A 14543-nucleotide genomic window follows, 5' to 3' on the forward strand; every position below is an offset into this window, starting at 1 on the left:
CAGACACCAACCCAAAGTTCACGGAACATTGCTACTGAAATCATTAGAACACATTGAGTCTGTGTCGTCAGCCTTTTAGCTTACACTTGCTTATTCTATTTTTAAAGAATGAGTAAATGGGCCCCTTACACACCTACATGACCTCAAAGTCACAAAGGATGAATAGTGCCAAAGTGCCTACAGATAACAATGGTATCACTTTAAGTTTGTATCTTTAGATAAAGTGTTTAGTGTAATATACCAAATGTACCAAGAATCCTAAATCTGTTTTCTTGCATTCTCTAGTTAAAGGTCACCCTGGCTTTGCTGAATTACCATATGGCGTAATTGTCTATATTAATTGTAAACAACTGTACACGTGTCATAGCTGATACTGTGGGGATAGGGTATGTTATCTCCATGGAAACTATGTAGAGACACTCTATCAGAAGATTTTCCTCCTTATTTGATTTAGTGTTCCTGGGATCCTAGCTCCCCCGTATCCCATTGACATATTTTTGGACACCAGTTGGCCAGAGTATGAGGTTACTTGTCAAAGTAAAAGGAGTTAGGGTTACCTTGGGGTTTTCAATGTCCTGGCCCCAAATAAATTGATACTGGCCCATCTGGAGCCAGAGATAGAACTGCAGAAAAGCAATGATCTAGCAATACATCTTCAGGCAAGTTAACAATCAGTCCTACTGTGACTAGATACCTTTCTTGGTCATACTGGACACAGAATTGTTCACAATTGTATTGTGTCTGATGCCCATGCACAGAGGTTACAGTGGTATTTCTGGGGCTTGATCATTTAGAAGGTCTTGTCAGCTTCGCCATGTAATTTTCTGACTTTCAGAGTCTAGGAGGGGCTGTACATGGACCTGGCCTATCTGGGCAGATAAACAGTGTTTCCTAGTGATATTGTTTCCTGGTACACAGTGTTGTAGTGTGCAGTCCCCATACTAATTACATTAATAATTGGGGCATCTGGAGGAGGGGTGTCAGGTTTCCATTTTTAGGAATGTCTTGCCAATGTATTATTCTGCTCTCTTTCACCTATGCTATCAGTCATCACCCCAGTCATTGATATCATTAGGAAGGAATAGGTTAATGGGTGGGCTACTGTCTGTTTGAATTGCAAGCAAACTAATACATTGCTTTTTATTTTTACTATCACTGAACATGAGATGAGAGTCTGAATACTCTGACAATAGTGGCAAGTTTTTCTCCACCATCTGATTTCAAAAGGATAGAGTTCCTAGGGCTCAGTATCAACATATGACTGTCCTTCCAGGTCCTCCTAGTGCCCCAATGGCAGGTCTTACTGGTGGTCTTCCAACAGATCTTAAGAGGTTGCTTGGTAGGAACCTAGTTGAGGTCCAGTCCTCTCTCTTCTGGGCCATCAGTCTAGGATACTGGTGTCTCCATGAAATCACTACTGGATGCCATGTTGGGTTATCATAGAGAGTGAAGTCTAGGGAGATTCCTAGAAACATAAGTGGTATAAACAGCCCAGGTCTGACTCCTCACAATTCTGGGTGGTTTATAAAATGGTTATCTAGCATGGTTCTTAAAGGGTTTTTTGTACCTGAAATCTCAGAGAGGGTATTTAATTCTTGTGTTTTGGATGGTGTGATATTCTTGTGAACCACAGAAGAGGCTCTTCCAATGTTGGACAGGTTCCGCAAAGGCAAAAGGCAATGTCTCCTTTTGTCAGGTTTTCCACCACCTGCCCGATGGGCTTACTTGCCTCTCTTTCTTTTCTTTGCTGGCTTCTTTCTCAACCTTGCTCTCAATTTCTGCAGGAGCCCCAGACTATGCTACTTGGATTCAGATCTCTTCTGTCAGAGACATTTAAATCAACATAGGCAAACTGCGCTGGAAAATCAAGTAGAATTAGGTACCTCCTTAATTCCCCAGAAAACCTAATTTGTGAGGTTTGTAGGTCGAGTTGCTATGACCAGGTTGGCTATCCTGGCTTGGAGGATTTCCAATACTACACTCCTTGGTCACTCTTATGGGCAGTTCTAGTTTAACTTTAGACCACCTTTGCTTCTGTCTGTTTAACCCTTGATCATGCAATGGTAGAGGTATCCATCCTTTGCTGATGCGTTTCCACGTGGGTCCTTCAAGAAAGGCTCAGCGTGTCCTATGGCTGAGGATGGAGAACACTTAAATGTAATCTATGTCATCCATTTACATTTTATCTAGTTGTCCATCCGGTGCGTAAATCAAAAACTTTCACAAGGTACATAGACAACATCCCCTTCCTTATAATCCTCATTCAACAGTTGAGCATATTTATGTGTGTGATCACTATGGTCGCTTCATAAATGTTTGTATTTCCCCTATGCAGGTGTGCTCAGGGATTGGAGGAGAAGACCCAGCCCTCAGTGCAATTTCTACCAATATGTCAGTATCTAACAAAACTTTCTCTTTCCCTAGGACCCATTAACTGCAGGCCATACAGTTCTCATATCAGTTGGCCCAATTAATTCTAAAGATAAGAGTAAAAGCCAGGATTGGAGAGGCCAGAAAAATAAACCACACTTTTTGTGATCTATTGACTGATTTATCATCAGGAGATCATCCTCATTGGGACCCCATCTCCCACTTTCCCACTCTCACTCTGGCCGGCCTCCCCCACCAGTGAGGCAAGAATTTTGTGGGTCATCTTCCATTCTACTCTCTCCTTCTCTTCTCACACCTCGGACTAGTCCAAAAAGTCCCACTACCAGCTGCATCTCCTCAGAGGTATCCTGCCTTTTCTCACCTTCCCCCAGAGGCTCACTTTCTCCGGAGCACTGGTTCTTTCCAGACTTGACTACTGCAACAGTCTCTTTCTCAATCTTCTTACTTCTACTCTCTGACCTCTTCAACCTATGCAGAAAAGAGCTGTGAGATCTGTGTGACTTATCCTTGGCCTCAAGCCCAGTGACTGCATCTCTTTGGTGCTGAAATCTGTCCACTGGCTCCCCATGGCTGCATGGGGTTCACGTTCAAGACTCTCTGCACAGACCACAAGGTTTTCTGAGGCCTGGGCCCTTACTGTCTACAAGACTCTCTTCCCAAATACTCTCCTTCTAGAGCCCTTCACTTGGCCTCCTCCAACTCTCTGCAGGTGACTTGTTTCTCCAAACAGAGATTTGGGAGTAGATCCCTATCCTCTGCAGGTACCTCCCTTTGTCTTGAGCCGTACCTCTTCAAGTTCTGGAAACTTCTCAAGACTTTCCTCTTCTCTTCCTCTTTCTCTCTCCTCTCCCCTGCTAACCCCCCTCTTTTTGGCTGTTTCCCTCTTTCTTTCTCAACCCCGCTGCACCTCCAAAACCTTGCAGGTCCCAGGCTCCCCTGCCAGTACTTCACTTGTCTCTGGACCTCTGCACTGTGCCTGGGGATACTGCAATATGCCCCATGATAGGGGAAATCACTCTGCACTTAACCCTGGCCCCTGCTGGACTTGGCTCACTTGTCCCCCTCCCTTGCACTTCCAGTTCTGCGCATGTACTCAACTTTGAATGTTCTAGGCCCAGCAAGTCTGTCTGTCCAATCCTCCCTCTCCCCCTCGCCCCACACCCCTAGTTTTGGTTGTGCTTGAAATACTCATGCTTAGGCGCATTGGATGACCAACCACCAAGCAATCTGAATTGTTTTCCAGACCAGTACTGTAGTTCATTATCTGTATGTTCTCATCCCTCTCTCCCTTATTTTATTTTGTTCCTTCACCCTTTGTCTAGCACTTCACTAGTAGATAAGCCTCTGTTCCTAGTACACTAGCTATTGTTGTTAGATGATTTGGGATCTTCAAGGCCTAAGCATGACACTATATTCCCTTGTTCCCTTCCAGCCTTGAAGCACTTTGAAGCACTTGTCTTGGGTATATGCACTATACAAATAAACAATTATAATTACAATCTCTCCTACTGATTTATCTCTCCTTCCTGCTTGAAAAAGGTGTGCTCATGCATATTGGGTTGAAATGGAATCCTGATTTCTTAGGCCCCACAGGGACTGAAACATTGAGACAGTTACAGTCAAGTCCATACCTGACAGTATTTCATTGCGATATGAGAAAAGAGGAACAGAACACTGAGACATGTAGAGGAAGAACGAGACCTTTTTCTTATGGTTATAACAATGGTGTGAGATTGGTAGGGAAAGGTGTGTAAAACCAAAAGAATTGACTTACTTGGCATATGAGATGTCCTAAGCCAACAGTAAGTATTCCCTCAACTACAGATTAAACTAACCAATAGGCATCAGTAGTTTTTGGATAATTTGGCATATGTTGCTTTGTATTCCCCACCCTAGTAAGATATACTCCTACTGGACCTCAGGGGACAATTAACCATAAAAAATAAGTACAAATTAAAATAAGAACAATTATAAAAAAAACAGTGTTACGATGGGAGCTTAATCAAATCAAGTGAAGGCTAAATGCTAAGAAACTAAGGGGGTAATTCATAGATTTTCGCGCACATATGGCGCACGCGGCTGGTGCACAGTGTGCACATACATATCTCTGCGCCAGCCGCGTGCACTAAAATCCATTTCCGCGTACAGCGTATTCATGGATTTTAGCCTCCAAAACCAGCCGTGGCGCAGAGTGGCGCAACGACCCTGCAGCAGCGCCAGTTACGCCCCCAGGAAAGCTCCTAGCGCAAGGAAAAGCCATCAAAATCCCCAATTCAGCGCAAAGGGCTGCGCTAACCCTGGACCAGTTAACAGGGATGCCAAACAGCAAACGCCACCGGGGAACGTGTATTACTGGGGTTTGCGTGAAGTTGCACACGCGATAGGCCCTGTGGGAGTGTGGTACGTGTATAGCTGGGTTTCGTGGGAAGTTTCACACGCGATTTGAGCATGGTACGTGTATTACTGGGGTTCGCGTGAAGTTTCACACACAATAGGCCCTGTGCGAGCGGGGTACATGTATAACTGGGTTCTTGTGAAGTTTCACATGTGATTTGAGCAGGGTACGTGTATTTCGGGGGTGCGCGGGAAGTTTCACACGCGATTGGCCCTGTGCGAGTGGGGTACGTGTATAACTGGGGTTCATGGGAAGTTTTACACACGATTGGCCCTGTGCGAGCGGGGTACGTGTATAACTGGGGTTCGCATGATGTTTCACACGCGATTTGAGCTGGGTACGTGTATTTCGGGGGTGCGCAGGAAGTTTCACACGCGATTGGCCCTGTGCGAGTGGGGTATGTGGCTAACTGGGTTTGTGTGAAGTTTCACACGTGATGTGAGCAGGCTACGTGTATTTTGGGGGTTCGCGGGAAGTTTCACACGCGGTTGGCCCTGTGCAAGCGGGTTACGTGTATTCCTGGGGTGCACGGGAAGTTTCACACGCGATTTGAGCAGGGTACGTGTATTTTGGGGGTGCGCGGGAAGTTTCACACGTGATTGGCCCTGTGCAAGTGGGGTACTTGTATTCCTGGGGTGTGTGGGAAGTTTCACACGCGATTTTGCTGTCAGAGTGATGTACGTGAGTTTCGGGGGTGCACGGGGAGTCCTACATGTGAATTGGGAGTGTGGGTCCTCCCAGGTGCTCCCGCGATACCCTCCATGGCCCCTGCAGGCAGCCCACACCACAGGGGACTACCCTGCACCCCTGGCCATGTCCCGCAGGCAGCCCATCTACCATGGCCATGCCCCCCAGCCAAGCCACATGTGATCTTGCACTACTGATAACTACTCATGTCCCCCTGCACCCCCACCCCCCAGCAGTCAGGGGCACCTGCCATCAGGCCCCCACTCATGTCCCACTCATGTCCCCCTGCACCACCACCCCCCAGCAGTCAGGGGCACCTACCATCAGGCCCCCACTAATGTCCCACTCATGTCCCCCGGGACCCCCACCCCCCAGCAGTCAGTGGCACCTGCCAGCAGGCCCCCACTCATGACCCCCTGCACCCCCACCCCCCAGCAGTGCGGGGCACCTGCCAGCAGGCCCCCACTCATGTCCCACTCATGTCCCCCTGCACCCCCACCCACCAGCATCAGGTGCACCTGCCAGCAGGCCCCCACTCATGTCCCACTCATGTCCCCCTGCACCCCCGCACCCCAGCAGTCAGGGGCATCTGCCAGCAGGCCCCCACTCATGTACCACTCATGTCCCCCTGCACCCCCACCCCCCAGCAGTCAGGGGCACCTGCCAGCAGGCCCCCACTCATGTCCCCCAGCACCACCACCCCCCAGCAGTCAGGGGCACCTGCCAGCAGGCCCCCACTCATGTCCCCCTGCACCCACACTCCCCAGCAGTGCGGGGCACCTGCCAGCAGGCCCCCACCCATGTCCCACTCATGTCCCCCTGCACCCCGACCCCCCAGCACTCAGAGGCACCTGCCAGCAGGCCCCCACTCATGTCCCACTCATGTCCCCCTGTACCCTCAGACCCCAGCACTCAGGGGCACCTGCCAGCAGGCCCCCACTCATGTCCCCCTGCACCCCTCCCCCAGCAGTGACATGCCGATCTCATGACACAAACCAAAAGTCAACTATGTACATCAACACATGTCCGTCACACACACATACACACAGGTTGCCATTCAATAAGTAAACCCACATTCTGACATGCATGAACCCAATGAGCGAATCCCACACATTGAAGTAAAATATCAAAATGTATTAACATGAAAATCAATGCAAATAAAAGAAAGCATAAAATAATTGCAAACATGAAATGAAATGCATGTCCAATAAAAAAGTTAATTAAATGCAGAAGAAATCCAAAGTAATCCAAAAGAAAAATGGCAAAAAGTGTCTGTCCACCAAACCAACTCCAAATTAAAAACAAAAAGGAAAATCCATTGATCCATGGAGAAACGAAATGAAAAAGTCCAAATAAATCCAACGTCCAACTATGTACAATCCATTTGCAAGGGTCCGTGAGCCCAACAAAATAAATGAAAGCTACCTATAACCTACCAAATAAAAAAAACTATATACAAAAGTGTGGGGCAAAGTCCAATTGCCCCAAAATAAAAAAAAACGAAAAAGGAAACCTAGCACTACTAACTATTTACAATGGCGGCGGGCAAGTCCTGCGGCTCACTCAGTGATATTGTCAGCCAGGGCATCAATGAACTCCATGTCTATTTGCCAGAGCCGGGCCTCTGTCCTGGCCCCGAGGTCTCGCAGGGAGGCACTCATGGCCTGTTCCAACTCCCTGCGAGTTGCCTCGAGGCACTCTGCCAGCCTCAAAGCCCGACGCATGGAGAACTCCGCCCTGACCATGGTGCGCTGCGCTTCTTCCGCCCGCCGCCGCTCCACACCTATCTGCTGGCCCAACCGCTGCCACACGGAAGACACTCCCATTCCTGGGTCCTCCTGCCCTCTGGCCGATGCCTGCCCCTCCGATGTTGATGGCCCCGAGCCATCATTGCTCCCACCTAGAGCCTGCTCCTGCTGCTGCTGTCCATGTGCCGTGTCTGATGGTGCCTGCACATCCTCCATCAGCTGGTCTCCAGTTGTGGTGTCCACCCCTGCTGGGCCGCCGACTCCTGACTGTGGCAGGGATGTGAGCTCCACCAAGCTGGCTGTGTTGGTCGGGCCAGGTCCACAGGGGGCCCTGGTGGAATCTGGTCCGGAAGACGGTGTGGAGAACGACTGGCGCATGGTCTCCACAGAGGAGGAGAGGTCCGCCAGAGTGCGCGACACATGTAGGAACCCACCAATCAGGGACCCTCCCAGCAGTGCCACGTCACGACGCTGCTCTTCGTGATGGCGTGCGTTCTCCACTCAGGAAGAATGCACGTCATCACGAATGACACGCGTGCGCAATGCGACACCAACCAGGACGGAGCCCATATGTTCGTGGGACTCCTCGTCCACAGGTAGTTTAGAGGCAGATGACATGGCACTCTCCCCTACCTGCGGACGGGCCTGGGAAGGGGCCTCCCTGCTGGTGCATGGTGGTGCAGTCACAGGGTCAAGGACAGCGACATGCACAGGCCCCTTCGCAGTGACATGTGCTGCCTCCTGACCCTGGCCCTGGACTGCACCACTTGGACCAGTGGTACTACCCCCACCAGGCCCCATGTGCAGCTCAGTAGCGGGCTCCTCCTTCTCTGTGGAGACCACCAACCTGGATGTCTCCACACCGTCTTCCGCCATTGGAAGCCCCTGTGGGGGCTCACCCGGCCCTGCCGCCACAGCTGTTGTGGCAGACGCAGCACCAGACCCCTCACTCACGGATGATGGTCATTCCTGGGAGGGTGGCTGGGCCTTGCGTCACCACCCAGTGGAGGCATCCCCGCCGCTTGGCTCCACAGCGCCATCTCCGCCCACTTCTTCACTTGACGCTGCGTAGAGGGAGACATAGAACACAAGAATCAGGGTACAGTACAAAATACCCTAGACAGGAAGCAATAACGCATGAGTGGCACTGTCAAATGTCACTTCCATCCTGTCATTCCACAACACATGGGTGAATGCACACAACAAACATGCAGAAACAGTCCCGGCGCCTGCAATCAACATCAACATCCATGTAGAAGGGCCCCTGTAAACCAAGATGTTGCCTTCAAAGTCACATGCATCCATGGCGTTTCAAAGTCACACACACACTTCTCAGGCACACACACACACATGTGCACCATACATGTACATGACATCAGCACCCATTCCTCACCCCCCCTTCATGTCCAGGAACAGAGACAGCCATGCTTTTATTTGTGCATTCCGCAAAGAGCTCCCCATGTTGCATTAAAACACATGCACCAACCATGTGGTTCACACATAACTGGTCTCACATGCATGACCATGATGTCCCTGCACACACACATCCATACATGGCCTATGTCACACATACAGGCAAGCATCAGACTACCAGCACACTGCAACATGCCTTGTCTCACACAGCAATGCTTGGCCACTTACCGCTGATCTCCAGATGGGTCTGCCTCCGAAGGATTTGGGCGTGGAGCGCTGGTCTACGCATTCCAGGACCTTCATCTGGATGTTACTCATGCGTGCCCGGCCCCCCTCTGCGAGGCAACGGCCCTTTATGAGGGTCCTGGACCTGAAGTCCTCCCAGCGATTCTTGATGTGCTTGATGTCACGGGTTGCCACCCCCTCCTCGTTGATGGCAACCACTACGTCGTCCCAGGTCCTCTCCTGTCCTTCCTTGTTGGCGCGTGATGTTCCGAAGAGGGCATCATAATGCCCCAGGACATGCTCCACCAGGACACCAACTTCCTTCACACTGAAGCTGGTGGCCCTCTGCCTCTCTGGTTGGGGGTCGCCAGTGGTCTCAGATGGTGTTTGCCCCGACATGGAGACCCCTGAGGCAGGTGTGGGTGGGCAACTGGGTCCTGGGGCTGGGCTGTGGAGCGATGGTATCCCAGTCGGGAGTCTTCTGTTCCAGCAGGGGTGGACACAGCAACTGGAATCCTGGCTGACGTGCAGGCACCAAATAGCAGGGCATGTGGGCAGCACGCAGTCAGGCAGCAGCAGATGGCAGGTGGGAGCGTGCTCGGGGATCTGGGGGGCAGGAAAATGGCCTTCAGGGCAGGAGCGTGGTCTTCTGTGTGTGTACGCGTGGCCAGCTTGATATGGAGTGAATTGGCACGTGAAAAAAGTGCATGTCAGTGTGGAATCCGAGGAAAGGCCCTTAGCGCGTACGCGCGTCAGCACACGTACGCAATTTCTTTGGACCAAAGGCTCTTAGCGCGTAAGCGCGTCTGTGACGTATCGCGCACGGGCATTGCCCTGCTACGGGCTGAAGATCCCACGTGGCTTTCCATTGCTCTGTACGTGCTTTTCGTGGGGTGCGGCCGTGTGTTTTCCAGCATTTGGGGTTCACACGCTATTACTTCACAGCGGGTGGGTGTTGGCTACGCGTTCTTCTACACACAAGGTAGATGGTGAGTGGTACCCCACTCGCACAGGGCCAATCGTGTGTGAAACTTCCCACGCACCCCAGTAATACACGTGCCCCACTCGCACAGGGCCCTTTCACGTGTAAAACTTCCCGCGAATCCCAGTAATACACGTACCCCACTCACACAGCACCCTTTCGCGTGTAAAACTTCCCACGAACCCCAGTAATACACGTACCCCACTCGCACAGGGCCCTTTCGCATGTGAACCTTCCTGCGCACCCCAGTAATACACGTACCCCACTCGCACAGGGCCCTTTCACATGTAAAACTTCCCGCGCACCCCAGTAATACACGTACCCCACTCGCACAGGGCCCTTTCGCATGTGAAACTTCCCGCGCACCCCGCATTTGAGCTGTTGCAATGACGTGTGTGCCCGTGTGCGGCAAGCTCGGGTTTGGCGCACATCTCAAGGAAAACACGCGCAGGGACTTCCATGAATCGCACGCGTGCGCCGGTTTTTTCATGCATGCGCCTGCTTGCGCCAAGATTTTCGGCGCACGTTTGTTCCATGAATCGGCCCCTAAATATTCTAAGTCCAAAATCCAGTCCCTATTGTAACCCATACAGTTGTGTGTGCGTCTTCATCCGGTTTTAGATGATCTTAATGATAAATAGTAATTAGGGACACTGTAGCTGTGATGTGATCCTGCAGAGACAAGACTTGTCCAATCCTGCGTCTTGCTCTAGGAGTTCTCGTGGTGCTCTTGACCAAAGGAACACTCTTGCAGCTTTTACCCTGTTGCCTGTGGGGTTTCCTCAGCATATCAGTGTATCTCTGCAGTGGTGCATGCTTTGCCTCTGTTCCTTTCACTGCTGTTGCACAATTTTGATCAAGCTCTTTGCGGCTTGAACACCAGATGCGCACACAGAAGAGACCAGTGCTGCATTTATGCACACGCAAATTGAGCCAAGAGCAATCAACCATGTTCCTGCTTGTACTGCCACAATGACAAACCTTTATTGAGCCTGATTTCTCACTTATTTTATTAAAGAATTCTACAGACCTTGTTTTGAAATAATTACTATTCATCATGTGATAGGGCATCTGAGGGAAGATTCAGGAAGATCTTGGAGGTCCTTCAGGGATTTAGTCATACAACATATGACTTCTCCTCAGCCCCCGAGTTCCCCAGTCTCACTCAGTAGTCTTCATAAAGGTGACTTTGTTACACTCCCTGCAACTGTTGTCTGCAACCTTCAAAATCCTTGCCTGTGGGGAAATACATAATTATCCTGTTTGTAAAGGATCAAGGATCAATCTGTACCAGAGACTTGTGCAATGGTTCATTCTTCAGCTCTTGTCAGAACTTTCAAATGAGGGGCCTCATCACGAGTTTGGCGGTAACCCTTAAATGCGGCGGTAGCGCTATTACTGCCGCATTTAAAGGTCCGCCAAATCACGGCTTCGGCTGATTTCCCCTCAGCTTTTAGCTGGGGGGAAATCCCCCGAAATTTCACGCTCTTACCGCCGGCAGGAAATCCGCCAGCGGTAAGAGTGTGATATTTCCCCCTTGAGCTCAATGGGGAATGGGGAATTCCCGAATGGGCTCAATGGGGAATGGGCAATACCTGTTCCGCCGAACCCATGATCCGGCACTATTAGCGCCGGGAGGTTCGGTGGTAGGGCTATTAGCGCCGGCGTTACCGCCCAACTCGTGATGAGGCCCGAGATCAGTACCTTGTAGGTGTTGGGAGATACTGAACATTGTGGTTGTATTACCCGTCGTCCCCTCTCAGATTTACATTCTTTAACTGCCTGCATGATTCTTTTCTTCACTACCTTGCAGCATCACCTTTCGACCCAGGGTGGGAGCATCCTGCTTAGTGGGACACTGAGAAGAATCACACTCAAGATTTTATATGTGCAGCTCCACATCTTATTGGTCACCCCTTGCAGATCCCTTTGTGTAGTTTCATCAGGAGTCTGAAACGAAATTAATGGATGTGACTCAACATCAGGTGAGAGGGCAGCAAGTTCAAATTCATGTTTGGAATATGGTTGCGTGTACTGTGTGGGATTGGTTTGAGACATTTTGGAGACATTAGGTTATACTTCTTGAAGAAATGATCAAGGAAATAGGCCCCTACCTCAATCAGCTGAAGAATGGCTGACAAAGCAGCTCTTTGCGGTGTGGTTTGAGACTGCTCTCAGCCATCCAACCAACATACTAAGAAACATGGAATTAGTGGCTTTGGTTGTAATCTGTCTGGCAACTCCTCTGAACCAAAATGTCCATGCTTCCCATAACCAATGGCACTTTGCTTGGAATGATGTGTGGAGTAGAAATTCAGCCCTCTCTACACAATGTATAATGTATCCATTTGGGAAAGAGAGAACGAGAAAGGAAGAGTAAGAAAGAGTGCGAGAGAGAGAAAGAAAAAGCCTAATGATGGGAGCGAGATGGAATGTGAGAGAAAGAGTTTAACACTAGTAAAGTGATACATGAAATGTAGCTATCTGCAGAGACCAGTGGTAGGAGTGCAGAGAGAATGGCATGTTGTTTAGCTATATCAGGCCTTTACATTCCTTTCTACGATGTGTAATGATGTGTTATGCCTTTTGTCTTAGCATGCATTCTCATACTGTGCTATGCCATATGCTTCTTCCTGATTATTTGAACTTTTGTACCTTTGCGATATTGCTCCCAAGTTTCCAATTTCAATTCTGCTCTTGCGTGTTCTCCTCATTCTGCTCTCGTGAGTCCGACTGCATTTCTGCTTCTAGGTGTCCACTGTGATTGTGCCCACAGAGATGTGTACCCCAGTCTCTAAATGCAATTGTACTTCCCTGTTTCCTACTGTATTTTTGCCCACCTGTCATTTTTCTCCTATGTGCCCCATGGGTATGTTCTCCTAGGACAATTTCTCTGCACTCTTAACGTGGTACCCACTGCTGATTGCTCCTATGAGTCTCCCCTGTTGTTGTTCTCCACTGTCATTTAAGAGGGGATCCTGTATGCTGTCCATTTGTAGGAACACCCACGTGTGGCTGGATGCCTTGGTAATTCTCCACCTGTCTGAGATGCACACGGCCATGGTGTTGGCCCGGGGGCTCTGTATGGATGCTCCAAAGGCCTATAACGCCGCCAATGACTGCTCCCTGCGCTGCCACACACACAGTATCAGCCTACGTCAGAAGTGCATGAATCTAGACAGTGGCAGAGCAAGCCTGCGTTTCCCACGTTCCCCACTATCCGCATCAAACCCCCTCTCACTCTGATCAGGCGTGTAATGAGAGATGCCAAGAACAGGGCAATGGTTAATAAAACCAAATAACATAACATACATTCAGGACATAGATAAGGGCACATGGTGCTGTGAACATCCGTGGGTTTCGGGTTGTCAAGTGGTCCATCTATCTATCTTTCTAGCGATCTATTTTTTTATATAGCGCCACACATCCAGAGGCCTTTGCTAGAGGATATTACTACATATAATATATGACTGTCGAATCCCCTGAACCTTGCTGAAGGTGTCTCCTTAGAATGGATCCAACCTCCCACCACAACTTTCTACAACTAAAGTTAAGGCAAAACAATGAATGTGTTCTTGGACGTCAAGAAAAAAAATCTCAGGTGCTATTATGCAAAAGGAAATGGCGACATACAGAACAGGAGCATGGCAAGCATTGGCAATGCCAACAGTTTGGGCTTTTATGTAGGCACGGAAAAGACACATGCCAGGTACACGCATAGCAATAGTACCTGTCCAGCTGCAAAATCATGCATGGGCATATCATAGCAGTGCCTGGGGAATGCCTAATGCTTATTATACACAAGCCAAAATGGTTGGCTTTGTCAATGTTTGTTTTTAACACAATTTCAGTGAAGGACACGCATAGTGCTAATAAATAGAGTGGCTGTAGGAAAACATGGTTAAGAAGCATGTTTACAAGTCCAATTAGATCATTAACTTTCAGAAGACTGCATTGAAAAAACACTGGCAGGCACTTTCAGTGCAAAGTTTGATGGTGGAGCTATAGTAGCTCAAAGAGATCCCAGGATGATGTATTTTGGGCATGGGGATCAGGAACTGGGCAGCAATGATCATAAGGATTAATATGGCCATGGGCAGTCAATGGGTGGGTAAATAACCAACCAACACATACTAGCTTTTATATTGCTCATGTGACCTTTCTCCCTAGATTGTACTCGAATGCAATAGTTTCAGATTACAGTTGGTGCTCTAGCACCACCTAATAGCCAGAACTAAACATCATGTTATAATTGCATGCCTTTAATGTGGAGCTGATTTTATTAAAAAAAAAACACATACATGCTTAGGGACCACTGCCTGCAATGTTCCACAATTACAAAACAGTAGAAAACGGAAAAGTAAAAAGGGGCAAACGTTTCCATTTTACTCTGTTTGTTAAAAAAAAAAGTAAATAATTTCTGCAAATTGTGTTTTGCATATGGCATTTGAGCCTTTTAGAATTGGCGATTTCATGCAGAGGACCACAGACCTTAGCCCTTACAAGCTATTGGGTACCTTGCATGCAATTTTCCAAATTTCAAATTGTAGATTAAAATGAAGAAGTAACAGACAACTTCGCCTGTATTCGTCCATGTTACCCCCGTTAAAAACAAAAAAAAGTAAATACTGGCTACAAATTACGTTTTGCAGACAGGATTTACTATTGGGTTCAGTGCAATCCTCCTGCTTTCAGTAGGAAA

The 14543-nt window shown here is 49.0% G+C and overlaps 1 long non-coding RNA gene across 1 annotated transcript in view; it reads left to right on the plus strand.

Moving 5' to 3' along the window:
* The window catches only part of LOC138515462 (uncharacterized), a 91784-nt gene extending 79964 nt beyond the window's left edge, over positions 1-11820 (plus strand). Inside the window, exon 3 of the long non-coding RNA XR_011282015.1 lies at positions 11655-11820. This is a non-coding gene — a long non-coding RNA (uncharacterized lncRNA). The remainder of the gene's footprint in view (positions 1-11654) is intronic.
* The last annotated feature ends 2723 nt before the right edge of the window (positions 11821-14543 follow it).

Source organism: Ambystoma mexicanum, chromosome 6q (assembly GCF_040938575.1).
Source record: "Ambystoma mexicanum isolate Mex_15411 chromosome 6q, UKY_AmexF1_1, whole genome shotgun sequence".
Classification (NCBI taxonomy): domain Eukaryota; kingdom Metazoa; phylum Chordata; class Amphibia; order Caudata; family Ambystomatidae; genus Ambystoma; species Ambystoma mexicanum.